We start from the raw sequence: 27,987 nt of genomic DNA on the forward strand, positions 1-27,987 counted from the left end.
TGCATCTTGGTGACTGGAATTAGCGCTTTCCTGTGTGTTCGTCGTTGTTTGTTCCTTGATTTCTGCAGAAGCACGTGTCTTCTCAGCCGTCCGGTTTTTCTTTGCTTCGCAAGAAGAGGCCACGTGCCCCTCTTGGTCGCAGTAGAAACACTTTTTTGTTACACCTTGATAAAACACTAATGCCCGGCTACGCCCAAAAAAAAGTACATTAGGTATAGTTTTTGTCATCTTGATTTTTACCGCACGGTCTCCATTCCTGATTCCTTTAATTTCTTTATATTCGTCGAAACGATGCGCTTTAATTTCCCCATACTGCCGTAGGGTCGTTAATATTGAGTCCCATTGAATCCATGGTGGTAGTGATTTGATGGTCAGCCAGAAGCCGTCGTCTTCGATACTGGTGATTTTACTTGACTTGTTATTGATTAGGAAGTCTTCATAAGAGACAGCCTTCTGCAGGAATGCCAGGGTCGTAAAGGTAAGAAGGAAAGTTTCTTTACCGATAGGCTGAATTGTCTCGATACTGTCGGGACCAAGCTTTTCATGGAAGGCACAGGCAACTTCCAGAAAGCCAGCGTCGACTTCTAGTCGAGCAGTTCGTTTTCTCACCTCCATAGCCATCCTACAGATACTACACTTTGATCTTAGCCAAAAGGCCGAGAAGCGATAACCGGCAAAGGGGGCTTTGGTGGTTGAAAAAGAAAAAGAGTGAGATTGAGCATTCTTAAATTTCATAATTATGTTTAAGCAGATTGCTCGTGGTTGGAGATGACAGCGTGTATAACCATCACGTCTGACCAAAGAAGGTAACTTCTTGATTTCAAACAAAAAGATCGACGGCCATCGAGCGTTTTCAGCCGTCAACGGTAATATCACGCGGAATACATTGGTTCTCGACCCATCAACGACGGTAAGCCGCGTCGAGTGGGGTCATTTCTTGGGAGGGAGGGAGACCACCAGGGAACACGGCGTGCCGGTGGCTGATCTCTTCCTCTCACCCTCTTTTTTTTCATTAACGGGGTATTTGAGTCTTTCTAATAAAATTTGTGTATTTTTAAATATTTTCTTTTACGCTGTTTCTAACTAGTTCGCCAAGGCGATAATTTATCTTCGGTTTTCTCTGGGTCTTTTTTTAAATAAGTGGCAACATGGAACCGTGCTTAATCGATAATTAGAAAAAGTAAGATCTTGATCATACGGAGTTTCCTCCTGCACGCTTACCAGAACAGCTGTAGAGAAGTGTCATGAGATATGGCACTACGAATTGACCGTGGTTGCCGCGTAGTACGCGCCCCGGCATCAGCAACACAAAAACTCGTTTTTTCCAAACCATCCCGCTTTTAACAGTCCCCTATTTCTACAGCGATAGTACCGCAATCCTCGCTAGGTAACTCGATGTAAATAACTTATATGGTGTCCGTTTCGAGAACGGAGTTACCATGGTTTGGGAGGGGGTAATTTTTTTAAAGGGGAAGACGTGTTGCCAATGCGAATGTCGAAAAGCGGCCGGCTGTGAACTCCTAATCATGTCTCCTGTTAGTAACGAAAGTGACTTAAAAAAAACATACCGTTGGTAACGTACGACAGTTAAGGTAAAAAATTACAAAACAAATCCGTCCGAATCTTCAAAATGATCTACTAGCCAATGACGACTTTCCCTCTTATGACGTCAGGAATATATATATATATATATATATATATATATATATATATATATATATATATGGTGTTTGATTTTAGATTCATTGAGCGAGGTGGGCCGATCCTGGAAGAACTGCAATACCAGGCCAACCCGTGGCGGAGGTGGAGCAAGCTCCGACCTCTCCGCCGCCGTCCAAAAATAAGTTTAATATCTTGGGCCCCGATGGGACCCGTATCAGATATTAAGCTGATAAGAACAGATACTGAATTTGTTTATTAAATATCAGTCAAATTTACAAATTTACAGATGTTCGCGTTTAATTAAATTAAATTAGCGCGAACAAAAGTAAGTTTTCAAGTTTCATTTTTTAGGTAAGGGTTTTTTTTCCATCGTCGAGGTGAGTATAAATGGTTTTTAATAGGTAAGGGTAAGTATTTTTTTTCCTTCTTTTTCAGGGATAACGTTAAGTTAAAACCAGATAAAAAGTGTAAACAAAAGTAAATGAATATAAAAGAATTTGCACGTAGTTAAAATTAAAAAGTTGCCATAAAAAGATTTAGTATGTTACGTATTCATTATATAGATCCTTCTCAGGTATGTTTTTGGTGGCGCTGGCGAATGTCTTTTGCTCTTCGTTTTGCGTCTTTCCCTTCTTGGTCGCCTTTCCTGGAGAGTTGAGCATACGTTTTTTTGAAAATTTTTCCTGTTCCTGGTTGGCGAGCGCGAGAAACACCTGCCTCCTCTCGTCGCTATATTCGTCGGTAGTCCGCAGGTATTCAATGAACCCTTTAAGTTGTGTCTGGGAGTATTTCCTGACGCTTTCTAAATTTTCCGGGCTGATGTAGAGGTCGCTGTTCGGATCCTCGGACTGAGATACCTGGTGGTCGCTTGGTGGTGTTCCTTGTGATGTTGTCGATTCTGCTATGGGCACTTGTTCCGTAGGAGAAGTACCGTTGTCTGCATCTTGGTGACTGGAATTAGCGCTTTCCTGTGTGTTCGTCGTTGTTTGTTCCTTGATTTCTGCAGAAGCACGTGTCTTCTCAGCCGTCCGGTTTTTCTTTGCTTCGCAAGAAGAGGCCACGTGCCCCTCTTGGTCGCAGTAGAAACACTTTTTTGTTACACCTTGATAAAACACTAATGCCCGGCTACGCCCAAAAAAAAGTACATTAGGTATAGTTTTTGTCATCTTGATTTTTACCGCACGGTCTCCATTCCTGATTCCTTTAATTTCTTTATATTCGTCGAAACGATGCGCTTTAATTTCCCCATACTGCCGTAGGGTCGTTAATATTGAGTCCCATTGAATCCATGGTGGTAGTGATTTGATGGTCAGCCAGAAGCCGTCGTCTTCGATACTGGTGATTTTACTTGACTTGTTATTGATTAGGAAGTCTTCATAAGAGACAGCCTTCTGCAGGAATGCCAGGGTCGTAAAGGTAAGAAGGAAAGTTTCTTTACCGATAGGCTGAATTGTCTCGATACTGTCGGGACCAAGCTTTTCATGGAAGGCACAGGCAACTTCCAGAAAGCCAGCGTCGACTTCTAGTCGAGCAGTTCGTTTTCTCACCTCCATAGCCATCCTACAGATACTACACTTTGATCTTAGCCAAAAGGCCGAGAAGCGATAACCGGCAAAGGGGGCTTTGGTGGTTGAAAAAGAAAAAGAGTGAGATTGAGCATTCATAAATTTCATAATTATGTTTAAGCAGATTGCTCGTGGTTGGAGATGACAGCGTGTATAACCATCACGTCTGACCAAAGAAGGTAACTTCTTGATTTCAAACAAAAAGATCGACGGCCATCGAGCGTTTTCAGCCGTCAACGGTAATATCACGCGGAATACATTGGTTCTCGACCCATCAACGACGGTAAGCCGCGTCGAGTGGGGTCATTTCTTGGGAGGGAGGGAGACCACCAGGGAACACGGCGTGCCGGTGGCTGATCTCTTCCTCTCACCCTCTTTTTTTTCATTAACGGGGTATTTGAGTCTTTCTAATAAAATTTGTGTATTTTTAAATATTTTCTTTTACGCTGTTTCTAACTAGTTCGCCAAGGCGATAATTTATCTTCGGTTTTCTCTGGGTCTTTTTTTAAATAAGTGGCAACATGGAACCGTGCTTAATCGATAATTAGAAAAAGTAAGATCTTGATCATACGGAGTTTCCTCCTGCACGCTTACCAGAACAGCTGTAGAGAAGTGTCATGAGATATGGCACTACGAATTGACCGTGGTTGCCGCGTAGTACGCGCCCCGGCATCAGCAACACAAAAACTCGTTTTTTCCAAACCATCCCGCTTTTAACAGTCCCCTATTTCTACAGCGATAGTACCGCAATCCTCGCTAGGTAACTCGATGTAAATAACTTATATGGTGTCCGTTTCGAGAACGGAGTTACCATGGTTTGGGAGGGGGTAATTTTTTTAAAGGGGAAGACGTGTTGCCAATGCGAATGTCGAAAAGCGGCCGGCTGTGAACTCCTAATCATGTCTCCTGTTAGTAACGAAAGTGACTTAAAAAAAACATACCGTTGGTAACGTACGACAGTTAAGGTAAAAAATTACAAAACAAATCCGTCCGAATCTTCAAAATGATCTACTAGCCAATGACGACTTTCCCTCTTATGACGTCAGGAATATATATATATATATATATATATATATATATATATATATATATATATATATATGGTGTTTGATTTTAGATTCATTGAGCGAGGTGGGCCGATCCTGGAAGAACTGCAATACCAGGCCAACCCGTGGCGGAGGTGGAGCAAGCTCCGACCTCTCCGCCGCCATCCAAAAATAAGTTTAATATCTTGGGCCCCGATGGGACCCGTATCAGATATTAAGCTGATAAGAACAGATACTGAATTTGTTTATTAATTTTCAGTCAAAATTACAAATTTCTAAAATGTTCGCGGTTAATTAAATTAAATTAGCGCGTACATTGCTAAAAATTGTTACGTTTTTCGTTTTTTTGCTAGGTTTGTTTTTTTTCCAACGTCGAGGTAAGTATTAATGGGTTTTTTTTTCTTTTAACATCACAAGGTGAGTATAATTATTTTCTTAAAATAAAAAATCTAATTTCTTTCAGGGTTAATAAAGGTAAAACCAGATAAAAGTGTAAACAGAAGTAAATGAATAAAAATGAGTTCTGCATAATTTAAAATTAAATTTTGCCATTACGAGATAAAAAAGATTTAGTATGTTACGTATTGTGTATATACATCCTTCTCAGGTGTGTTTTTGGTGGCGGTGGCGAATGTCTTTTTCTCTTCGGCTTGTGTCTTTCCTTTCTTGGCGGCTTTGCTTGGAGAGTTGGGCATGCGTCTTTTTGTATACTTTTCCAGTTCTTGGTTGGTGAGCGTTATAAACATCTGCCTCCGTCTGTCTTTCAATTCGTCTGTTGTCCTTAGATATTCCATGAATTCTTTAAGTTGCGTCTGCGTGTAGTTCTTTATGCATTCTAGGTTTTTCGGACTGACATATAGGTCGCTGTTATGGTCTTCGTTAATCTCCTCAGGTGCCTGGGCAGGGTCGACAATGTCTACTACCTGGACGTGCTCGGACCTCTCTGTTGATTCCATCTCCTGGCCTTCAGCGATTTTCATCGTTTCAGCTTCCTTCCTTGCCTGTTTCACTTCGCATGAGGACACTGTGTGTCCCTCCTTGTCGCAAAAGAAACATTTCTTAACGACCCCCTGGTAGTAGACCAGCGCTCTGCTGCGTCCGAAATAAAGTACATTTGGTATAGTTTTTTCAATTTTAATTTTAACCGATCTGTCGCCATTTTTGAGTCCCTTAAGTTGAGGGTACTCATCGAGTTTATGTGCTTTGATGGTGCCGTAATGTCGCATGGTGGTGAGTATAGAATCCCATTGGATCCAGGAGGGTAGATTCTTGATGGTCACCCAGACGCCGTCATCTTCGACGCTGGTGAGTCTGCATGGTTTATCGTTAATTTCGAGGTCGTTGTAGGAGAGCGCTTGTTGCAGGAAGGCCAGGGTAGTAAAAGTAATCAAAAATTTTTCTTTACCAACAGGTTGGAGCGTGTCAAGGCAGTCAGAGCCGAGCTTATCGTGGAAGGTCCGAGCGACGTCCAGAAATCCGGCGTCGACTTCCAGATGGGCCGTTCGTTTTTTCACCTCCATAGCCATAATGGCTATGAGAGGATCGTCAGAGGAGCGCAAGTCCCAAGAAGGAGCAGCGTGAGATGAGAGCGGCTGGAACGAACCACGTCAGGATACAGCAGCAAGGCAGCGAAGTCAGGTTTCAACGGCGATGCACCGGAGTCAGGATTCAGGAACGGCAGGTGAGTCAGGATACAGCAGAAGAGCAGCACGGCAGGTGAGTCAGGATACAGCAGAAGAGCAGCCAGGCAGGTAAGTCAGCAATACAGGAGCAGGCTGAGAAGCGTTAACGTCGCTTAACGGCCTTTCGGCCAAGATTTCAGCGAAATAGCTGGGAACAGATACTACACTTTGATCTTAGCCAAAAGGCCGAGAAGCGATAACCGGCAAAGGGGGCTTTGGTGGTTGAAAAAGAAAAAGAGTGAGATTGAGCATTCATAAATTTCATAATTATGTTTAAGCAGATTGCTCGTGGTTGGAGATGACAGCGTGTATAACCATCACGTCTGACCAAAGAAGGTAACTTCTTGATTTCAAACAAAAAGATCGACGGCCATCGAGCGTTTTCAGCCGTCAACGGTAATATCACGCGGAATACATTGGTTCTCGACCCATCAACGACGGTAAGCCGCGTCGAGTGGGGTCATTTCTTGGGAGGGAGGGAGACCACCAGGGAACACGGCGTGCCGGTGGCTGATCTCTTCCTCTCACCCTCTTTTTTTTCATTAACGGGGTATTTGAGTCTTTCTAATAAAATTTGTTTATTTTTAAATATTTTCTTTTACGCTGTTTCTAACTAGTTCGCCAAGGCGATAATTTATCTTCGGTTTTCTCTGGGTCTTTTTTTAAATAAGTGGCAACATGGAACCGTGCTTAATCGATAATTAGAAAAAGTAAGATCTTGATCATACGGAGTTTCCTCCTGCACGCTTACCAGAACAGCTGTAGAGAAGTGTCATGAGATATGGCACTACGAATTGACCGTGGTTGCCGCGTAGTACGCGCCCCGGCATCAGCAACACAAAAACTCGTTTTTTCCAAACCATCCCGCTTTTAACAGTCCCCTATTTCTACAGCGACAGTACCGCAATCCTCGCTAGGTAACTCGATGTAAATAACTTATATGGTGTCCGTTTCGAGAACGGAGTTACCATGGTTTGGGAGGGGGTAATTTTTTTAAAGGGGAAGACGTGTTGCCAATGCGAATGTCGAAAAGCGGCCGGCTGTGAACTCCTAATCATGTCTCCTGTTAGTAACGAAAGTGACTTAAAAAAAACATACCGTTGGTAACGTACGACAGTTAAGGTAAAAAATTACAAAACAAATCCGTCCGAATCTTCAAAATGATCTACTAGCCAATGACGACTTTCCCTCTTATGACGTCAGGAATATATATATATATATATATATATATATATATATATATATATATATATATATATATGGTGTTTGATTTTAGATTCATTGAGCGAGGTGGGCCGATCCTGGAAGAACTGCAATACCAGGCCAACCCGTGGCGGAGGTGGAGCAAGCTCCGACCTCTCCGCCGCCGTCCAAAAATAAGTTTAATATCTTGGGCCCCGATGGGACCCGTATCAGATATTAAGCTGATAAGAACAGATACTGAATTTGTTTATTATTTTTTCAATAAAAATACAGTACCCTCGTCGTATTTTTTTTCCTGCTTTTTAAATTAATTTTAAATTACAGCAGGTCGTTCAAAATAACAAAATTCATTTCATAGGAAAGACCGAGTTTAAGTTTAAAAATTGAACTCGTAAATTGTCCCTTAATGGGTTAAAAAAAAATTATTAAAATCCAATTATTTCAAAAAGAGTTAAAAGTGAGAATGCTAAGCTGGCGTTGTGATCATTTGGTAAGTATAAAAGGTTTAAAAAGACAATAATTGCATACACAAAAAAAAACCGATTTTTAAATTTTCAAATTTAAAAATAGTTAATTTTACCGCGTTGATTTTCCCTTTTTGGCTTTTTTTACTGGGGTAGCGCTTCGTCGGCGTTTTGGATAGTTAAGGAGTCTTGTACTGATGTTGTCAAGAAGTTCATCAATTTCCGAGTTAGCTGAATCTGGTCGGGTTGCAGGTGTCCGGTTAACACGCTCGAAGAGTTCTTGTAGTTCGTTTTTGGTCAGTTTGTTGAGGTCTGGTTTGTCGCCGTAGTTCCAAGTCTTGGGATCCCATCTGGGGCCGGTATTGGCGTTGATTTCTTCTTCGCTGGTTTCTGCGTCGCTACTATTAGGTTCGTTACTGGAAACGTCGGAGATGAAGGGTGTTACCATCTGGTCCAGAATATTGCTATCGGCTGTTTTATGGGGCTTTGGCGGTATGGTCGAATCCTCGTTGGTTTTTTCCTGAAGATTCGTCTTTGTGACTGGAATTTCTTTGACTTCTGGCTCTTGGTCGTTTTCGGACTCGCTAAGAGCTGGACTTCGGCCTTGCAGCGGGACCGGCTGTCTTGCTTCTAACGACGCCCTCTTCTGCTCACAAGATGAAACGGTGTGACCCACTTCATCACAATAAAAGCATTTTTTCACCACGCCTCGGTAGTATACCAAGGCGCGGCTACGTCCAAAAAATAAAACGTTGGGGATGGTTTTATTCATTATTAATTTCACAGATCTGTCACCATTTTTCACTCCTTTTAGCTGTTGGTATTCATCAAAGTGGTAGGATTTTATACTACCGTATTGTCTCAAGGTACTTAGGACTGAATCCCATTGGATCCATTTGGGCAGGTTCTTTATGGTAATCCAAATTCCATCATCATCCATGGAGGTAAGTTTCCATTTTTTTTCATTACTTTTCAGGTCATCGCATGAGAGAGCTTCTTGAAGGAAGGCCAAGGTCGTAAACGTAATCAGAAAGATTCCCTTACCCATAGGTTGTAGAGTATCTATGCTTTTTGGTCCAAGCTGGTCGTAAATGGTTTTAGCCACGTCTAGAAAGTCAGCCTCGACTTCTAGCCGAGCTGTTCTCTTCTTCTCCTCCGTAGCCATTTCAGGCTAGGAGAGTATCGTCTGGTTGGAGACGCTCCAAGGAGGAGCGGCGTCAGTGGAGCGGGTCAGCAGCAACGGCAGGTAAGTACCAGGTAAGTACTTTGTCAGGAATATCGAGTCCAGGAACAACAGCGACAGTTAAGTGGCAGCAGGACCAGGACCAGGAACAGCTGCGGGATCAGGTACAGCACAGGAACAAGAAACAGCAGCAACAGCTTCAGGAGCAGGAACAGGAACAGCGTCGTCAGGATACCGGCAGGTAAGTCAGCATCGCACGAACAGGCTGAGAAGCGTAAACGTCGCTTAACGGCCTTTCGGCCAAGATTTCAGCGAAATAGCTGGGAACAGATACTACACTTTGATCTTAGCCAAAAGGCCGAGAAGCGATAACCGGCAAAGGGGGCTTTGGTGATTGAAAAAGAAAAAGAGTGAGATTGAGCATTCATAAATTTCATAATTATGTTTAAGCAGATTGCTCGTGGTTGGAGATGACAGCGTGTATAACCATCACGTCTGACCAAAGAAGGTAACTTCTTGATTTCAAACAAAAAGATCGACGGCCATCGAGCGTTTTCAGCCGTCAACGGTAATATCACGCGGAATACATTGGTTCTCGACCCATCAACGACGGTAAGCCGCGTCGAGTGGGGTCATTTCTTGGGAGGGAGGGAGACCACCAGGGAACACGGCGTGCCGGTGGCTGATCTCTTCCTCTCACCCTCTTTTTTTCATTAACGGGGTATTTGAGTCTTTCTAATAAAATTTGTTTATTTTTAAATATTTTCTTTTACGCTGTTTCTAACTAGTTCGCCAAGGCGATAATTTATCTTCGGTTTTCTCTGGGTCTTTTTTTAAATAAGTGGCAACATGGAACCGTGCTTAATCGATAATTAGAAAAAGTAAGATCTTGATCATACGGAGTTTCCTCCTGCACGCTTACCAGAACAGCTGTAGAGAAGTGTCATGAGATATGGCACTACGAATTGACCGTGGTTGCCGCGTAGTACGCGCCCCGGCATCAGCAACACAAAAACTCGTTTTTTCCAAACCATCCCGCTTTTAACAGTCCCCTATTTCTACAGCGATAGTACCGCAATCCTCGCTAGGTAACTCGATGTAAATAACTTATATGGTGTCCGTTTCGAGAACGGAGTTACCATGGTTTGGGAGGGGGTAATTTTTTTAAAGGGGAAGACGTGCTGCCAATGCGAATGTCGAAAAGCGGCCGGCTGTGAACTCCTAATCATGTCTCCTGTTAGTAACGAAAGTGACTTAAAAAAAACATACCGTTGGTAACGTACGACAGTTAAGGTAAAAAATTACAAAACAAATCCGTCCGAATCTTCAAAATGATCTACTAGCCAATGACGACTTTCCCTCTTATGACGTCAGGAATATATATATATATATATATATATATATATATATGGTGTTTGATTTTAGATTCATTGAGCGAGGTGGGCCGATCCTGGAAGAACTGCAATACCAGGCCAACCCGTGGCGGAGGTGGAGCAAGCTCCGACCTCTCCGCCGCCGTCCAAAAATAAGTTTAATATCTTGGGCCCCGATGGGACCCGTATCAGATATTAAGCTGATAAGAACAGATACTTGAATTTGTTTATTAATAATTCAAAAATATTTACATAGCGATCTTTGCAAAGATCAGTACTTAAATGATTATATAATTACAATGATTAGAATAAATCGAAAATACTGTAAGGTTGAAATACTGTTTCTAGGATTTTATAATATGTTAATTGTCAGGTACTTGTTTTTCAGGTAAGTTGTATCACATTACAGGCAAATGTAATTTCAATCTTTTTTTCTCAAGTAAGTTTCTTTAAACGTTTTATTTTTCAGGTAAGTTTACTTTTAAGCGTTATTTTTCAGGTAAGTTTAATTTGAAAAGTTTTCCAGGTAAGTTTAATTTTAACATTTTTTCCAGGTAAGTTTAATTTTAACATTTTTCCAGGTATGTTTACTTTTTTCCAGGTAAGTGGACTTTAAACGTTTAATTTTAACATTTTTCTAGGTAAGTGGACTTTTAACGTTTAATTTTAAAATTTTTCCAGGTAAGTTTAATTTTAACATTTTTCCAGGTAAGTTTAATTTTAACATTTTTCCAGGTAAGTTTAATTTTAACATTTTTCAAAGTAAGTGGACTTTTAACGTTGAATTTTAACATTTTTTCCAGGTAAGTTTAATTTTAACATTTTTCTAGGTAAGTTTAATTTTAACATTTTTTCCAGGTTTGTGTAATTTTAACATTTTTTCCAGGTTTGTGTAATTTTAACATTTTTTCCAGGTATGTGTAATTTTAACATTTTTCCAGCGAAGTTGAATTTTAACGTTTTATTTTCCAGGAACTTTCAGAATAGCAATTTAAGTGTATTGCCGTTGATTTCGACTAGTGGTTTGGCCTCGTTACACCATAGTGCCACGAAGTGGTCCGGGTGCAATCGGAGCCTGTCAGCACGAGCCCGCATAGCGAGATGGAGACGGACGCGGTCCAGTATGACATTGGCTGTGTCGCGCTTGTTCTCGAAAACTAGACGGTTTCTCGATTTCCATATTTGGAAATTCACTTCGGCGAGCAGAATCAGAGTAACGTTGATAAGTCCTTTTGGTACTGGCAATGGTGTTAAGCATCTGATGGTATTCCATCCTATAAACTTGACGCCGAGAAACTCGCGCACACGATTCCGAAGCAACTTCGGATTTACGCACTCGTAGAGCAGGTGTTCGAGGCTCTCACTTTTTGGGCAGAATGGGCACGCACGGGTGTTGCACATGTTGCGCCCGTAGAGCACGTCGCGAACGGGAACAACTCCGTGCATAACTTTGAACGCGAAGTCACGCCGGGAACCGGTGATACTTTTTCCGGAGAGACGACCGAAGGCGACTGTCCAATTAACGTGAGGAAGCAGAGTCACGACCCGCGGCTGGTAGAGAGACTGGAGAATGGATTTTACTCCTTTATTCGAAATTTTGAAGAAATCGACGTCAGGGTTTGAAGCCAAAATCAACATCGCCGTTGCTTTGGCGGGTAGGTAGTCTACGTTTACGTGAGCGGCGTGGGTGACGGAGGCGTTCCAAGGAACCTTGAAGATGGTCTTGGCGCTCGTGGACAGATGGTAAGACACCGTGGCGCGAACTGGGTGATCAGTCGCGGTCAAGCACGACGCGTAACGCGTCAAGGCGAGAGCTCGAATCTCATTTTCGAGATGGGGTACTCCTAAACCGCCTTCCTTGGAGTCGAGGCAGAGAGTTTGCCGCGCGACAAGTTCTTGTTTGTCTCCCCAAACGAACGAGAAAATGGCCTTGTTGACAGTCGAGATGGCGGTGACGGAAAAGTCCACAAGAGGGACGGGGTAGGTCAGTTTCGGTAACGCGATTTGCTTGATTAACTGCGAGCGTGTGCGAAAGCAAAACTCATTATCAGCCCAGAAATCGAGCGATTCGCGGAAATGAGTAACGAATTTTGTTTCGTTGGCTGGAGCGACTCCTTCGGGCGTGAAAAGAATCCCCAAGATTTTAACGGGATCGTTCGTTTCTTTTACGGGTAATGTCGTCGGGACCCGTTCCAGGATCCTTCTGCCTACGCGAGCGAGTTGAGTTTTGGCGGCGTTGAATTTGCCGCCAGAAACCGTGCAGAACTCGTCGAGTACCTTGATCGAGGCGCGGACGGACACGACGTCTTCCAGCAAAAGGTTTGCGTCGTCGGCGTGCGCGGCGTAAACTTGGCGATCCGAAGCCGGAGCTCCGGGACACAGGAGACCACGAATCGACGGAGAGTGGCTCACCGCGAAGAGGAAAGGTTCGAGGGCGAGACAGAAGAGACTAGGAGACAGAGGACAGCCTTGACGGACACCCCTGTTGACCTCGAAGGGAGCTGACGGGTGGGTATTAATTGTTAATTTACTAGTGTTTTTGGTATACATATTTTCCAGGATTTCGACAAAGCGTCGACCGAAACCGAAGCGAGTGAGTGTGTCCCAGAGGTATTGGTGGGACACTCGGTCGAAGGCCTTTTCAAAGTCCAGAGCGAACAAGAAGCCGGACGCCTCACGTTCCGAATAATCCCGCAAGATGTCGCGGATCAACACGAGATTATATAGAGGCTGGCGGCCCCTGACCCCGCACGTCTGATTAGGGCCAACGATGGACCCGGTGACCTTTGACGTTCTCGAGACGAGGATTGACGCAAACAGTTTCCTGTCCGTGTTGATGACGGTGATCGGACGCCACGCAGCTGGAGAAGCCTTGTTGGCGCGATCTTTGCAAAGCAAGACGACTTTCCCTTCGCGGAACGAATCCGGGAAAGGCGCGTCGTTCATCAAGTCGTTAAAAAGGTTCAGTAAAACAGGCCTCAGATCTGGCCACATGAAGCGGTAAAATTCCGCGGGCAGACCATCCGGACCAGGAGATTTCCCGCCTTTAAGCCGACGTAACGCGTGATTTAAATCATCGTTCGTTACGGGTAGTTCTAAATAATCCCGGTCGAGATCGGATAATCGCGGCATTGCGTCACAAGATGTCGCGAAGAACTGCTGCGGGCGTGGAGTGTCGTTGCGGCTATACAGGGTTCGATAATAGTTCACGAAGGTGTCGTGTACTACCGTGTCATCTGTCGACAATCCGTCGGTGGTAGATACTTCTCGAATGTCGACGCGTGGCATCGGAGAATTTACGCGGCGATAAAAGGAAGCCGAGAACGACTCCTCGTCACTGAGAACGTTCGCGAGCGACTGGTCTTGTTTTTCTGAGAAGTCCTGGCGGTAGGTGTATCGGAGAAGAGACTGAAGTTGTTCCTTAGCGGCGACGGTGTCTGTTGTTTCCGGAGTGACCCGGGCGACTTTCTGCAAGGCCCATTTAAGGAACACTACTTCTTTGCGCTTCCGGCTGGCGCGCTCCTTTCCCACCCGGCGGAAGTAGGTGGCGATCTCAGATTTTGCGGTTTCCCAAGTAGATGCGGAGTTGACCCGCGAAATGATACGTCTAAGCTCGGTCTTGTGGGTCTCGGAGTCATCGTCCGATAGAATGGCGGTGTTGAGACGCCACACGCTCGGTGGACGCTGATGGGGCGGAGAAACTTTAAGGGTAACGCTGACTGCGTCGTGGTCGGAAATATGACGCAGAGGCCAAATTTCCGCTTTTGTCGTCTGAATATCGTTGGTGAGAACGAAGAACGTGTCGAGCCGCGAATTTCTTTTTGACGAGTGCCAAGTGAATTGTCTGGTCGTTGGATTAAGACAGCGCCAAGAGTCGTGGAGATTCATATCTGTAATGAGCGTGGCCAAAGCGTCGGAGCTAAGGTCAGCTGGACCGTCCGGAACAAAGTCCCGGTCCATAGACGGGTCAAGGACGCAATTAAAGTCTCCGCCGATGACGAGGCGGTCGAATTTACCGGTAAAATATTCGAATAAATTGTCAAAAAACGCGCGTCGCAGTACCGGTTTACACGGGGCGTAGACCGAAACGACGCGAAACAGTTGATCGTTAAAGCGGATATTGAGGCTGACGATACGACCGTGATTGTCGCAGCGAAAGCCTGTAATCGACTGCGCGAGAGCGTCACGAACTAATATGGCAGTCCCGCAACTTGACGAGGAGGGAGCGCTTGAATAAAATATCTTATACCCCGCGAAAACGGATCTGATAGCGCGCCAGTTGTCAGAAAACATCCAGTGCGTTTCTTGAAGAAAAACTAGGTCAAAGCCATGCGTACTCGCGAAAGCGGAAGTGTCCACGGCCTTGTGCCGGTTTCGCAATCCGTTTCCGTTAAATGTACAAAATTTTAAGGAGACCGAAGACATTAAAATTAAAAATAGGATTACTAATATTACAATTAAATTAAACATTACTATAATTAAGCTAAACGATACTACAATTAAAATTAAACTTAAGAAAACCGGGACAAAAATTAAACTAAAATGATAGCTAATTAAAAACGTACATCACCTTCGGAGTCACTATCATTGTTGGTGCACAACTTCTTCGGTGAAGTTTGGTTAACAATTCCTGGCGAAACTTGTTTGTGACGTTTCAGTGGAGTGAGCTTGTTGAAAGTCGTAATTTGTGGTGGCGGAACGTGGTATTGGTTCGGGTTGACAAGAATGTTGCTGTATGTGGCTCTCAGTGGCGTAACTGATGAGCCGAAATCTTTCACAAGATCGTCGAAAAGTGACAAAACCGCGCTTTCGTTCGAAATTCCTTCGGCGTTATCCGACGCTGCGGAGATGGCCACTTGGTCGCGCACCTCATTCACTTCTGCGACTACTTCGTTCGCGCTCGTCTCTTCTCTCTCCGCGTGAACATCCTCGCCGTTCTCTCCCGCTCCGTTCCCTGTAGCCGCCGTCTCTCCGTCGCGTCTCTTGTTTTCCCGCTTTTTTTCGGGACAGTGGGCGCGGTTGTGGCCGACGCCCTTACACCCGAAACATTGCTGGGAAACTCCAGCGTACGTCACCAAATAATTTTGGCGCGCAAAACCCCAAATATTGGGTACTGGCTTCTTCATCTTCATACGAATCCGGCGATTACCGTTTCGGATGCCTTCCAACTCTTTATCTTTTTTGGGGTCGTACAACTCATACTCGTGCTTGGAAACGTCCCCATATTCTTTGAGCGCCGTCGAAATTGCATCTGCCTGGATCCAGGCGGGCATGTTTCTGATGGTGATCCACCGGAAATTCCCATCCGGCCCCAGCAATTCGTAGTCCTTGCCTTTGATGTTCAGGCAAGGATTCTCCATAAACTTGTCAAAAATGACCTTCGTCAGAAACGTAATCATGAAAACTCCGCTTCCGAGAGGTTGAAGCGTTTCAATGGTTTTACTACCGGCCTGATTGTAAACCGCCCTGGCTACATCGACATACTCAATAGCAGAATCTGCTTCTAACCGCGCAGTGCGCGACTTAATTTGCGCTGCCATAATGACAGACACAAATAAAGAATGAAAAAATTACCCCGAAGGGCCTTACCGTTTTCTAACTTCCTAAAAAGCCGTAACTTAGTAGTACTCAAAACGGGAAAAAACGAAACTAGGCTTAGCAGCCGGCGCCGGAAAACGAGACACGGCAGCCGCCTTGAAAAAGGCAGCTACGCGCGAGACGAGAGAGAAAAACGCGGATACGGAGCTCCGCGTGGACACGTCTGCTCTCTCCGAGGATAAGAACAGATACTACACTTTGATCTTAGCCAAAAGGCCGAGAAGCGATAACCGGCAAAGGGGGCTTTGGTGGTTGAAAAAGAAAAAGAGTGAGATTGAGCATTCATAAATTTCATAATTATGTTTAAGCAGATTGCTCGTGGTTGGAGATGACAGCGTGTATAACCATCACGTCTGACCAAAGAAGGTAACTTCTTGATTTCAAACAAAAAGATCGACGGCCATCGAGCGTTTTCAGCCGTCAACGGTAATATCACGCGGAATACATTGGTTCTCGACCCATCAACGACGGTAAGCCGCGTCGAGTGGGGTCATTTCTTGGGAGGGAGGGAGACCACCAGGGAACACGGCGTGCCGGTGGCTGATCTCTTCCTCTCACCCTCTTTTTTTTCATTAACGGGGTATTTGAGTCTTTCTAATAAAATTTGTTTATTTTTAAATATTTTCTTTTACGCTGTTTCTAACTAGTTCGCCAAGGCGATAATTTATCTTCGGTTTTCTCTGGGTCTTTTTTAAAATAAGTGGCAACATGGAACCGTGCTTAATCGATAATTAGAAAAAGTAAGATCTTGATCATACGGAGTTTCCTCCTGCACGCTTACCAGAACAGCTGTAGAGAAGTGTCATGAGATATAGCACTACGAATTGACCGTGGTTGCCGCGTAGTACGCGCCCCGGCATCAGCAACACAAAAACTCGTTTTTTCCAAACCATCCCGCTTTTAACAGTCCCCTATTTCTACAGCGATAGTACCGCAATCCTCGCTAGGTAACTCGATGTAAATAACTTATATGGTGTCCGTTTCGAGAACGGAGTTACCATGGTTTGGGAGGGGGTAATTTTTTTAAAGGGGAAGACGTGTTGCCAATGCGAATGTCGAAAAGCGGCCGGCTGTGAACTCCTAATCATGTCTCCTGTTAGTAACGAAAGTGACTTAAAAAAACATACCGTTGGTAACGTACGACAGTTAAGGTAAAAAATTACAAAACAAATCCGTCCGAATCTTCAAAATGATCTACTAGCCAATGACGACTTTCCCTCTTATGACGTCAGGAATATATATATATATATATATATATATATATATATGGTGTTTGATTTTAGATTCATTGAGCGAGGTGGGCCGATCCTGGAAGAACTGCAATACCAGGCCAACCCGTGGCGGAGGTGGAGCAAGCTCCGACCTCTCCGCCGCCGTCCAAAAATAAGTTTAATATCTTGGGCCCCGATGGGACCCGTATCAGATATTAAGCTGATAAGAACAGATACTGAATTTGTTTATTAAAAAACTTGAGTTACAGTACCCTTGTCATGTTATTTTTCCTGCCTTTTAAATTATTTTAAATTACAGCAGGTCATTAATTGTATTCATAAAAAGTTTAAAATACGATTAGTGCATAGAATAAAAGCCATGGTTAAGTTTAAAATTTAAAAAATAATAAATTTTAAGAAGTTGGTTTTCCTTTTTTCGCTTTCTTTTTTGGAGAGATGCTGTGTCTGCGTTTAGAGTAGCTTTGAAGAAGGTCGGTGACTTGGAACTGGAGGTCGTCGATGGAGCAATCAATGGTTCTGATTCCTGAGGGAGGTTCTCTGTCGAGGCGGCTGTAGAGGATCTGTAGTTCGGTGTGTGTTAGTTTGGTAAGGTCTGGTTTGACTCCCGGCTTCCAGGTATTGGGATCCCACCTGGGCCCGGTGGCTGAAGAGGTCTCGTCGTTGCTGTTGTCGGATTTGGATTGTTCTGGCTCGTTGCTTGTTGATTCGGGGTTATTTTCAGGTTCATTGGGCTGTGGTGGTGTTTTCAAGGCGTCGGCGTATTGGCTGGTTTTGACTGGAGGTTCTGGGTTCTTCTTGGCAGGTTCTGGTGATGTCAGGGTCCAGCTCTCTTCAGAGCTTTTTGAGTCGTCGAAAGTGGTAAGTACTTGTGATTTGCTTGATTGGTGTTCTTGATTTTCCTGTAGTTGTGGTAGTATGGTTGGGTCTTCTGTGGCGTCCATTGCTTGGACGATCTTGGGTTCAGGGATTGAAGGTGGACCCTGGCCCTCAAGGAGGACCGGGCGTCTATCTTCTAAAGCTGTCTTCTTTTTTTCACACGCTGAAACTGAGTGGCCTTCTTCGTCGCAGTAGAAGCATTTTTTTACTACGCCTCTGTAAAAAACTAAGGCGCGGCTTCGCCCGAAAAACATAACATTGGGGATGGGTTTAGTCATTATTATTTTAACAGAGCGATCGCCATTTTTGACGCCTTTAAGCTGTTGATATTCATCAAAATGGTAAGTTTTAACGTTACCATGTTGCCGGAGAGTACTTATTACTGAATCCCATTGGATCCATTTTGGTAGGTTCTTAATCGTGATCCATATTCCGTCGTCTTCCATGCAGGTGAGTTTCCATTTTTTTCCATTTGTTTTCAGGTCATCGCAAGACATCGCTTGTTGGAGAAAGGCCAGGGTCGTAAACGTAATCAGGTAAATTTCCTTACCCATGGGTTGCAGAGTATCTATACTCTTAGGTCCAAGTTGGTTATATATGGTTTGCGCAACGTCGAGAAAGCTGGCATCGACTTCCAGTCGAGCAGTTCTTTTCTTCTCCTCCGTAGCCATTTCAGGCTAGGAGAGTATCGTCCGCTGAGAGAAGCTCCAAGCAGGAGCGGCGTCCGTGGAGCAGGTCAGCAGGAGCGTCAGGTGAGTACTTCTTTTCAGGAACAGGCAACAAGGCAGCAACGGAACGGATCAGCGCCGGAACAGATCATGCGGCAAAAAAGGCAACTCGCCTTATAGGCGTATAAACACTTCTCGCCCCCTGACTAAGATCTCCGTATAGTTCTATTGAAAACAGATACTACACTTTGATCTTAGCCAAAAGGCCGAGAAGCGATAACCGGCAAAGGGGGCTTTGGTGGTTGAAAAAGAAAAAGAGTGAGATTGAGCATTCATAAATTTCATAATTATGTTTAAGCAGATTGCTCGTGGTTGGAGATGACAGCGTGTATAACCATCACGTCTGACCAAAGAAGGTAACTTCTTGATTTCAAACAAAAAGATCGACGGCCATCGAGCGTTTTCAGCCGTCAACGGTAATATCACGCGGAATACATTGGTTCTCGACCCATCAACGACGGTAAGCCGCGTCGAGTGGGGTCATTTCTTGGGAGGGAGGGAGACCACCAGGGAACACGGCGTGCCGGTGGCTGATCTCTTCCTCTCACCCTCTTTTTTTTCATTAACGGGGTATTTGAGTCTTTCTAATAAAATTTGTTTATTTTTAAATATTTTCTTTTACGCTGTTTCTAACTAGTTCGCCAAGGCGATAATTTATCTTCGGTTTTCTCTGGGTCTTTTTTTTAAATAAGTGGCAACATGGAACCGTGCTTAATCGATAATTAGAAAAAGTAAGATCTTGATCATACGGAGTTTCCTCCTGCACGCTTACCAGAACAGCTGTAGAGAAGTGTCATGAGATATGGCACTACGAATTGACCGTGGTTGCCGCGTAGTACGCGCCCCGGCATCAGCAACACAAAAACTCGTTTTTTCCAAACCATCCCGCTTTTAACAGTCCCCTATTTCTACAGCGATAGAACCGCAATCCTCGCTAGGTAACTCGATGTAAATAACTTATATGGTGTCCGTTTCGAGAACGGAGTTACCATGGTTTGGGAGGGGGTAATTTTTTTAAAGGGGAAGACGTGTTGCCAATGCGAATGTCGAAAAGCGGCCGGCTGTGAACTCCTAATCATGTCTCCTGTTAGTAACGAAAGTGACTTAAAAAAAACATACCGTTGGTAACGTACGACAGTTAAGGTAAAAAATTACAAAACAAATCCGTCCGAATCTTCAAAATGATCTACTAGCCAATGACGACTTTCCCTCTTATGACGTCAGGAATATATATATATATATATATATATATATATATATATATATATATATATATATATATATATATGGTGTTTGATTTTAGATTCATTGAGCGAGGTGGGCCGATCCTGGAAGAACTGCAATACCAGGCCAACCCGTGGCGGAGGTGGAGCAAGCTCCGACCTCTCCGCCGCCGTCCAAAAATAAGTTTAATATCTTGGGCCCCGATGGGACCCGTATCAGATATTAAGCTGATAAGAACAGATACTGAAATATTTTATTAATTTTCAGTCAAATTTACAAATTTACACATGTTCGCGTTTAATTACATTAAATTAGCGCGAACAAGATAAAATTAGTTTCATTTTTCGTTTTTTAGGTTTTGGTTTTTTTCTTCAAACGTCAAGGTAAGTATAAATGGTTTTTTATATAACAAGGTGAGTATCATTATTTTCTTAAAATTAAAATTTTTTTTTCAGGGATAACATAGAGTTAAAACCAGATAAAAGTACACAAAAGTAAATGAATATAAATGAATAAAAATGGAATTTAGCACGCTTTTGAAATTAAATTTTGCCTTTTATGAAAAATAAGAGAGTTCAATAAGTTACGTATGCTGCATACAAGTCTTTATCAGGTGTGCTTCCGGTGGCGCTAGCATATGTTTGTTCTTCATTTTGTGTCTTCCCTTTCTTTGTTGCTTTTTCCGGAGAGTTGGGCATTCGTCGTTTTGAGAATTTCTCCTGTTCTTTGTTGATGAGCGTGATAAACATCTGCCTCCGTATATCGTTTATTTCGTCCGTGGTCTGGATGTATTTCAGAAATCCCCGAAGTTGGGCCTGCGAGTAGTTGCTGATTGCTTTTAGTTTTTCCGGGCTGACATAAAGTCCTTTGATATGTTCTTGGGGCAGTGGTTCTTGGTGTTCGCTGGGTGGTGTCTTTAGTGGTGTTGCCGGTTCTGTTATGGGTTCTTCTCTCTCTTGGTCTTCGTCTTGGGTAGTGAGTGGGTGTCCCTGCACTCCTGTGGCCTTTTGCGACTGGTCCGTCACCTTGGTCTTCTTTGCCTCACAGGTAGAGGCAACGTGCCCCTCCTGGTCGCAAAAGAAGCATTTCTTTGCCACTCCTGAATAGTATACAAGTGCTCTACTTCGCCCGAAATAAAGCACATTAGGTATTGTTTTGGCCATTTTTATTTTTACTGAACGGTCCCCATTTTTAATTCCTTTAAGCTCCTTGTATTCGTCCAGGCGGTGAGCTTTTATTTCGCCGTATTGTCTTAGGTTCGTCAAAATGGCGTCCCATTGAATCCATGATGGTAAGTTTTTGATCGTCAGCCAGATGCCGTCATCTTCAACACTGGTAACTTTACATGATTTGTTCCCGATTAATATTTCTCCATAGGAGACCGCTTGCTGCAGGAAAGCCAGAGTTGTGAAGGTAAGTAGGAATGCCTCTTTACCCACAGGTTGCAACGTTTCGATAGACTCGGGTCCGAGTTTTTCGAGGAAAGCCCGAGCAACGTCAATGAAGCCAGAATCGACATCCAGTCGAGCGGTTCTCTTTTTTACCTCTGCAGCCATGATGGCTACGGAGAGGTCGTCGGGTTAATGTCAGTCCCAGGAAGGAACAGCGTCAGCAAACAATGGCAAGAGACAGCCAAGTCAGGAAACAGCGTGGAGACCCGGAACAGCAGCGACAGGTAAGTAGCAGCGGCACCAGGATCAGGAACAGCAGCGGTACCAGGATCAGCAACGGAACCAGGAACAGCGGCAGCAGCTTCAGAAGCAGGAACAGGAACAGGAACGTCAGGATACCGGCAGGTAAGTCAGCATCGCAGGAACTAGCTGTATAGCTGGAAAAACTCGCTTGACGGCCTTTCGGCCAAGATTTCAGCGAAATAGCTGGGAACAGATACTACACTTCGATCTTAGCCAAAAGGCCGAGAAGCGATAACCGGCAAAGGGGGCTTTGGTGGTTGAAAAAGAAAAAGAGTGAGATTGAGCATTCATAAATTTCATAATTATGTTTAAGCAGATTGCTCGTGGTTGGAGATGACAGCGTGTATAACCATCACGTCTGACCAAAGAAGGTAACTTCTTGATTTCAAACAAAAAGATCGACGGCCATCGAGCGTTTTCAGCCGTCAACGGTAATATCACGCGGAATACATTGGTTCTCGACCCATCAACGACGGTAAGCCGCGTCGAGTGGGGTCATTTCTTGGGAGGGAGGGAGACCACCAGGGAACACGGCGTGCCGGTGGCTGATCTCTTCCTCTCACCCTCTTTTTTTTCATTAACGGGGTATTTGAGTCTTTCTAATAAAATTTGTTTATTTTTAAATATTTTCTTTTACGCTGTTTCTAACTAGTTCGCCAAGGCGATAATTTATCTTCGGTTTTCTCTGGGTCTTTTTTTAAATAAGTGGCAACATGGAACCGTGCTTAATCGATAATTAGAAAAAGTAAGATCTTGATCATACGGAGTTTCCTCCTGCACGCTTACCAGAACAGCTGAAGAGAAGTGTCATGAGATATGGCACTACGAATTGACCGTGGTTGCCGCGTAGTACGCGCCCCGGCATCAGCAACACAAAAACTCGTTTTTTCCAAACCATCCCGCTTTTAACAGTCCCCTATTTCTACAGCGATAGTACCGCAATCCTCGCTAGGTAACTCGATGTAAATAACTTATATGGTGTCCGTTTCGAGAACGGAGTTACCATGGTTTGGGAGGGGGTAATTTTTTTAAAGGGGAAGACGTGTTGCCAATGCGAATGTCGAAAAGCGGCCGGCTGTGAACTCCTAATCATGTCTCCTGTTAGTAACGAAAGTGACTTAAAAAAAACATACCGTTGGTAACGTACGACAGTTAAGGTAAAAAATTACAAAACAAATCCGTCCGAATCTTCAAAATGATCTACTAGCCAATGACGACTTTCCCTCTTATGACGTCAGGAATATATATATATATATATATATATATATATATATATATATATATATATATATATATATATATATATATATATATGGTGTTTGATTTTAGATTCATTGAGCGAGGTGGGCCGATCCTGGAAGAACTGCAATACCAGGCCAACCCGTGGCGGAGGTGGAGCAAGCTCCGACCTCTCCGCCGCCGTCCAAAAATAAGTTTAATATCTTGGGCCCCGATGGGACCCGTATCAGATATTAAGCTGATAAGAACAGATACTTTTAATTGTTTATTAAAAGATTGTCGTTTTTACATTAGTCATTTTTACATTCGTTATATTTGTTCGCGTTTTAATTAATTAAATTATCGCGAACAAGGCTAGTTCATAATTCATCGAGGTAAGTATTCTTTTTTATATAGTTTCTAAGCATATAATTAATTTTTCTTTTTTCCAGGTTTAAAACATCAAGAGTTAAGTAAAGTTAAAAACTTTAAAAAAAACACTATAAATGATCGGGATAAAAACTGAATTTTTTAAAAAAAAAGTTACAAATAAAACATATGAACAATACACTAAAATATATTTTTTTTAAAATATATTAAAAATGTACCAGAAACATATTTACAAAAATTCAGTAAGTTACGTATTCTGCGTATAAATCCTGTTCAGGTGTGTTTTTGGTGACGCTAGCGAATGTCTTCCCTTCTTCGTTTTGGGTCTTTCCCTTCTTGGCTGCCTTTTCCGGAGAGTTGGGCATACGCCGTTTTGAAAATTTTTCCTGTTCTTTGTTGATGACCTCGATGAACCTCTGTCTCCTCACTTCGTTTATTTCGTCTGTTGTCCGGATGTATTTCATGAATGCTTGGAGTTGTGCTTGCGGATATTTGCTGATGGCTTCTAGTTTGTCTGGACTGATATATAGGTCTTTAGATCGTGCTTCCTGGTGGTCGCTGGGTGGTGCCTCTTGTGGTGTTACCGCTTCTGCTATGGGTAATTGCTCCTTAGCAGAAGTACTGTTGGCTGTCTCCTGGACGTGCTCGGACTTTTCCTTTGTTGACTCGTTCTGGCCTCCCTCCATGGGTTGGTTACGGTCTGCTTGACGGGCTCGTTTGATTTCGCATGTGGAAGTGTTATGACCTTCTTGGTCGCAAAAAAAACACTTCTTTACGACGCCTGTATAATATACTAAAGCTCTGCTCCGTCCAAAAAAGAGTACATTGGGGATAGTTTTGGTCATGATTATTTTTACTGAGCGATCGCCATTTTTTAAACCTTTTAATTCGGGGTATTCGTCTAGTCGGTGGGCTTTGATGGTTCCGTATGGTCGTAATGTGGTAAGTATGGCATCCCATTGAATCCAGGAGGGCAGGTTCTTTATTGTTAGCCAGACACCGTCGTCGTCGATGCTGGTAATCAGGCAGGGTTTGTCGTTGATGGTCAGTTCCCCATAGGAGACAGCTTGCTGGAGGAAGGCCAGGGTGGTAAAGGTAAGGAGGTAGCAATTTTTCCCAACAGGTTGAAGAGTCTCCAAACACTGTGGTCCAAGTTTGTCGTAGAAAGTCCGAGCGACGTCCAGGAATCCGGCGTCGACTTCGAGTCTGGCAGTCCTCTTTTTCACCCTCTGCAGCCATGATGGCTTCAGAGGGGTCGTCAGGTGAGGTCAAGTCCCAGGAAGGAATAGCGTCAAGTGGTGTTGGCAGGATTCAGCCAAGTCAGGATACAGGCGTGGTGACCAGGAACAGCAGCGACAGGTAAGTGCCAGCAGGACCAGGACCAGGAACAGCAGCGGAATCAGGAACAGCAAAGGAACCGGAAACAGCAGCGGCAGCTTCAGAAGCAGGATCAGGAACAGGAACGTCAGGATACCGGCAGGTAAGTCAGCATCGCAGGAACTAGCTGTATAGCTGGGAAACTCGCTTGACGGCCTTTCGGCCAAGATTTCAGCGAAATAGCTGGGAACAGATACTACACTTTGATCTTAGCCAAAAGGCCGAGAAGCGATAACCGGCAATGGGGGCTTTGGTGGTTGAAAAAGAAAAAGAGTGAGATTGAGCATTCATAAATTTCATAATTATGTTTAAGCAGATTGCTCGTGGTTGGAGATGACAGCGTGTATAACCATCACGTCTGACCAAAGAAGGTAACTTCTTGATTTCAAACAAAAAGATCGACGGCCATCGAGCGTTTTCAGCCGTCAACGGTAATATCACGCGGAATACATTGGTTCTCGACCCATCAACGACGGTAAGCCGCGTCGAGTGGGGTCATTTCTTGGGAGGGAGGGAGACCACCAGGGAACACGGCGTGCCGGTGGCTGATCTCTTCCTCTCACCCTCTTTTTTTTCATTAACGGGGTATTTGAGTCTTTCTAATAAAATTTGTGTATTTTTAAATATTTTCTTTTACGCTGTTTCTAACTAGTTCGCCAAGGCGATAATTTATCTTCGGTTTTCTCTGGGTCTTTTTTTAAATAAGTGGCAACATGGAACCGTGCTTAATCGATAATTAGAAAAAGTAAGATCTTGATCATACGGAGTTTCCTCCTGCACGCTTACCAGAACAGCTGTAGAGAAGTGTCATGAGATATGGCACTACGAATTGACCGTGGTTGCCGCGTAGTACGCGCCCCGGCATCAGCAACACAAAAACTCGTTTTTTCCAAACCATCCCGCTTTTAACAGTCCCCTATTTCTACAGCGATAGTACCGCAATTCTCGCTAGGTAACTCGATGTAAATAACTTATATGGTGTCCGTTTCGAGAACGGAGTTACCATGGTTTGGGAGGGGGTAATTTTTTTAAAGGGGAAGACGTGTTGCCAATGCGAATGTCGAAAAGCGGCCGGCTGTGAACTCCTAATCATGTCTCCTGTTAGTAACGAAAGTGACTTAAAAAAAACATACCGTTGGTAACGTACGACAGTTAAGGTAAAAAATTACAAAACAAATCCGTCCGAATCTTCAAAATGATCTACTAGCCAATGACGACTTTCCCTCTTATGACGTCAGGAATATATATATATATATATATATATATATATATATATATATATTTATATTTATATATATATATATATATATATATATATATATATGGTGTTTGATTTTAGATTCATTGAGCGAGGTGGGCCGATCCTGGAAGAACTGCAATACCAGGCCAACCCGTGGCGGAGGTGGAGCAAGCTCCGACCTCTCCGCCGCCGTCCAAAAATAAGTTTAATATCTTGGGCCCCGATGGGACCCGTATCAGATATTAAGCTGATAAGAACAGATACTGAATTTGTTTATTAATTTTCAGTCAAAATACAAATTTCTAAAATGTTCGCGGTTAATTAAATTAAATTAGCGCGTACATTGCTAAAAATTGTTACATTTTTCGTTTTTTTCCTAGGTTTGGTTTTTTTCCAACGTCGAGGTAAGTATTAATTGTTTTTTTTCTTTTAACATCACAAGGTGAGTATAATTATTTTTCTTAAAAATAAAAAACTAATTGCTTTCAGGGTTAATAAAGTTAAAACCAGATAAAAGTGTAAACAGAAGTAAATGAATAAAAATGAGTTCTGCATAATTTAAAATTAAATTTTGTCATTACGAGATAAAAAGATTTAGTATGTTACGTATTGTGTATATACATCCTTCTCAGGTGTGTTTTTGGTGGCGGTGGCGAATGTCTTTTTCTCTTCGGCTTGTGTCTTTCCTTTCTTGGCGGCTTTGCCTGGAGAGTTGGGCATGTGTCGTTTTGTATATTTTTCCAGTTCTTGGTTGGCGAGCGTGAGAAACACCTGCTTCCGCCTGTCGTTCAATTCGTCTGTAGTCCTTAGGTATTCCATGAATTCTTTGAGTTCCTGCTGCGAGTAGTTCTTTATGTATTCTAGGTTTTTGGGACTGACATATAGGTCTCTGTTGTGGTCTTCGTTGATTTTCTCGGGTGCCTGGGGCGGGTCGACCATGTCCACTGCCTGGACGTGCTCTGACCTCTCTGTTGGTTCCATCTCCTGGCCTTCAGCGATTTTCCGCGTTTCGGCTTCCTTCCTAGCCTGTTTCACCTCGCATGAGACACATTGTGTCCCTCCTTGTCGCAAAAGAAACATCTCTTTACGACTCCCTGGTAGTAGACCAGCGCTCTGCTGCGTCCGAAATAAAGAACATTTGGTATAGTTTTTTCTATTTTAATTTTAACCGATCTGTCGCCATTTTTTAGTCCTTTAAGTTGAGGGTATTCGTCGAGTCGGTGTGCTTTGATGGTGCCGTAATGTCGCATAGTGGTAAGTATGGAGTCCCATTGGATCCAAGAGGGTAGATTCTTGATGGTCACCCAGACGCCGTCATCTTCGACGCTGGTAAGTCGGCAGGGTTTATCGTTAATTTCAAGGTCGTTGTAGGAGAGCGCTTGTTGCAGGAGGGCCAGGGTCGTAAAAGTTATTAAAAACTTGTCTTTACCAACAGGTTGGAGAGTGTCGAGGCAATCAGAGCCGAGCTTGTCGTGGAAGGTCCGAGCGACGTCCAGGAATCCGGCGTCGACCTGAAGGTGAGCAGTGCGTTTTTTCACCTCCATAGCCATGATGGCTATGGGAGGATCGTCGGATGAAGGCAAGTCCCAGGAAGGAACAGCGTCGAGCAGCAGTGGCAGGAAACAGCCAAGTCAGGATACAGCGTGGAGACCAGGATCAGCAGCGACAGGTAAGTGTCAGCAGGGCCAGGACCAGGAACAGCAGCGGAAACAGGAACAGCAGAGGAACCGGAAACAGCAGCGGCAGAAACAGGAACAGGAACAGAGACGTCAGGATACCGGCAGGTAAGTCAGCATCGCAGGAACAGGCTGAGAAGCGTATACGTCGCTTAACGGCCTTTCGGCCAAGATTTCAGCGAAATAGCTGGGAACAGATACTTTTAATTGTTTATTAAAAGCTTCGTTAATTTTACATTTTTACATGTTTACGTTTGTTGTATTTGTTCGCGTTTTTACTTAATTAAATTATTGCGAACAAAAGTCAAGTTCATAGTCGATCAAGGTAAGTATAGTTATTAGGCATATAATTAATTTTTTTTTGCAGGGTTTAAACAGTGAGTTACGTAAAGTTAAAAACTTTAAAACAAAACACTAAGAAATAATCGAGATAAAAAAACTTAATTTTAAAATTAAAGGTGACGAATAAAATATGTGAATAATACACTAAAATACATTTTAAAAATATATTAAAAGTGTATTAGAAACATATGTGCAAAATTCAGTATGTTACGTA

At 43.5% G+C, this 27,987-nt stretch overlaps 7 non-coding genes and 9 pseudogenes across 7 annotated transcripts; all 16 read right to left on the reverse strand.

Annotated features, from left to right (window-relative positions):
• Window positions 1-590: 590 nt before the first annotated feature.
• On the reverse strand, window positions 591-668 carry LOC149931115 (U2 spliceosomal RNA; annotated as a pseudogene).
• A 1,081-nt stretch (window positions 669-1,749) lies between these two features.
• Window positions 1,750-1,938, reverse strand: LOC149931116 (U2 spliceosomal RNA). The gene has a single exon (XR_016476490.1). It is a non-coding gene; the product is annotated as a U2 spliceosomal RNA (small nuclear RNA).
• Window positions 1,939-3,190: 1,252 nt separating this feature from the next.
• LOC149931117 (U2 spliceosomal RNA) lies at window positions 3,191-3,268 on the reverse strand (annotated as a pseudogene).
• Window positions 3,269-4,353: 1,085 nt separating this feature from the next.
• LOC149931118 (U2 spliceosomal RNA) lies at window positions 4,354-4,542 on the reverse strand. The gene has a single exon (XR_016476516.1). It is a non-coding gene; the product is annotated as a U2 spliceosomal RNA (small nuclear RNA).
• A 1,481-nt stretch (window positions 4,543-6,023) lies between these two features.
• LOC149931119 (U2 spliceosomal RNA) lies at window positions 6,024-6,153 on the reverse strand (annotated as a pseudogene).
• Window positions 6,154-7,240: 1,087 nt separating this feature from the next.
• On the reverse strand, window positions 7,241-7,429 carry LOC149931120 (U2 spliceosomal RNA). The gene has a single exon (XR_016476499.1). It is a non-coding gene; the product is annotated as a U2 spliceosomal RNA (small nuclear RNA).
• Window positions 7,430-9,021: 1,592 nt separating this feature from the next.
• LOC149931121 (U2 spliceosomal RNA) lies at window positions 9,022-9,175 on the reverse strand (annotated as a pseudogene).
• Window positions 9,176-10,239: 1,064 nt separating this feature from the next.
• LOC149931122 (U2 spliceosomal RNA) lies at window positions 10,240-10,426 on the reverse strand. The gene has a single exon (XR_016476460.1). It is a non-coding gene; the product is annotated as a U2 spliceosomal RNA (small nuclear RNA).
• Window positions 10,427-15,851: 5,425 nt separating this feature from the next.
• Window positions 15,852-16,004, reverse strand: LOC149931123 (U2 spliceosomal RNA; annotated as a pseudogene).
• Window positions 16,005-17,068: 1,064 nt separating this feature from the next.
• On the reverse strand, window positions 17,069-17,254 carry LOC149931124 (U2 spliceosomal RNA). The gene has a single exon (XR_016476481.1). It is a non-coding gene; the product is annotated as a U2 spliceosomal RNA (small nuclear RNA).
• Window positions 17,255-18,694: 1,440 nt separating this feature from the next.
• On the reverse strand, window positions 18,695-18,830 carry LOC149931125 (U2 spliceosomal RNA; annotated as a pseudogene).
• A 1,094-nt stretch (window positions 18,831-19,924) lies between these two features.
• Window positions 19,925-20,113, reverse strand: LOC149931126 (U2 spliceosomal RNA). Its single transcript, XR_016476565.1, has one exon. It is a non-coding gene; the product is annotated as a U2 spliceosomal RNA (small nuclear RNA).
• Window positions 20,114-21,653: 1,540 nt separating this feature from the next.
• LOC149931127 (U2 spliceosomal RNA) lies at window positions 21,654-21,763 on the reverse strand (annotated as a pseudogene).
• A 1,105-nt stretch (window positions 21,764-22,868) lies between these two features.
• LOC149931128 (U2 spliceosomal RNA) lies at window positions 22,869-23,046 on the reverse strand (annotated as a pseudogene).
• A 1,599-nt stretch (window positions 23,047-24,645) lies between these two features.
• Window positions 24,646-24,748, reverse strand: LOC149931129 (U2 spliceosomal RNA; annotated as a pseudogene).
• Window positions 24,749-25,863: 1,115 nt separating this feature from the next.
• LOC149931130 (U2 spliceosomal RNA) lies at window positions 25,864-26,051 on the reverse strand. Its single transcript, XR_016476519.1, has one exon. It is a non-coding gene; the product is annotated as a U2 spliceosomal RNA (small nuclear RNA).
• Window positions 26,052-27,987: the final 1,936 nt, after the last annotated feature.

Source organism: Leiobunum rupestre, chromosome 9 (genome assembly GCF_980474605.1).
Source record: "Leiobunum rupestre chromosome 9, qqLeiRupe1.1.hap1, whole genome shotgun sequence".
NCBI lineage: Eukaryota > Metazoa > Arthropoda > Arachnida > Opiliones > Sclerosomatidae > Leiobunum > Leiobunum rupestre.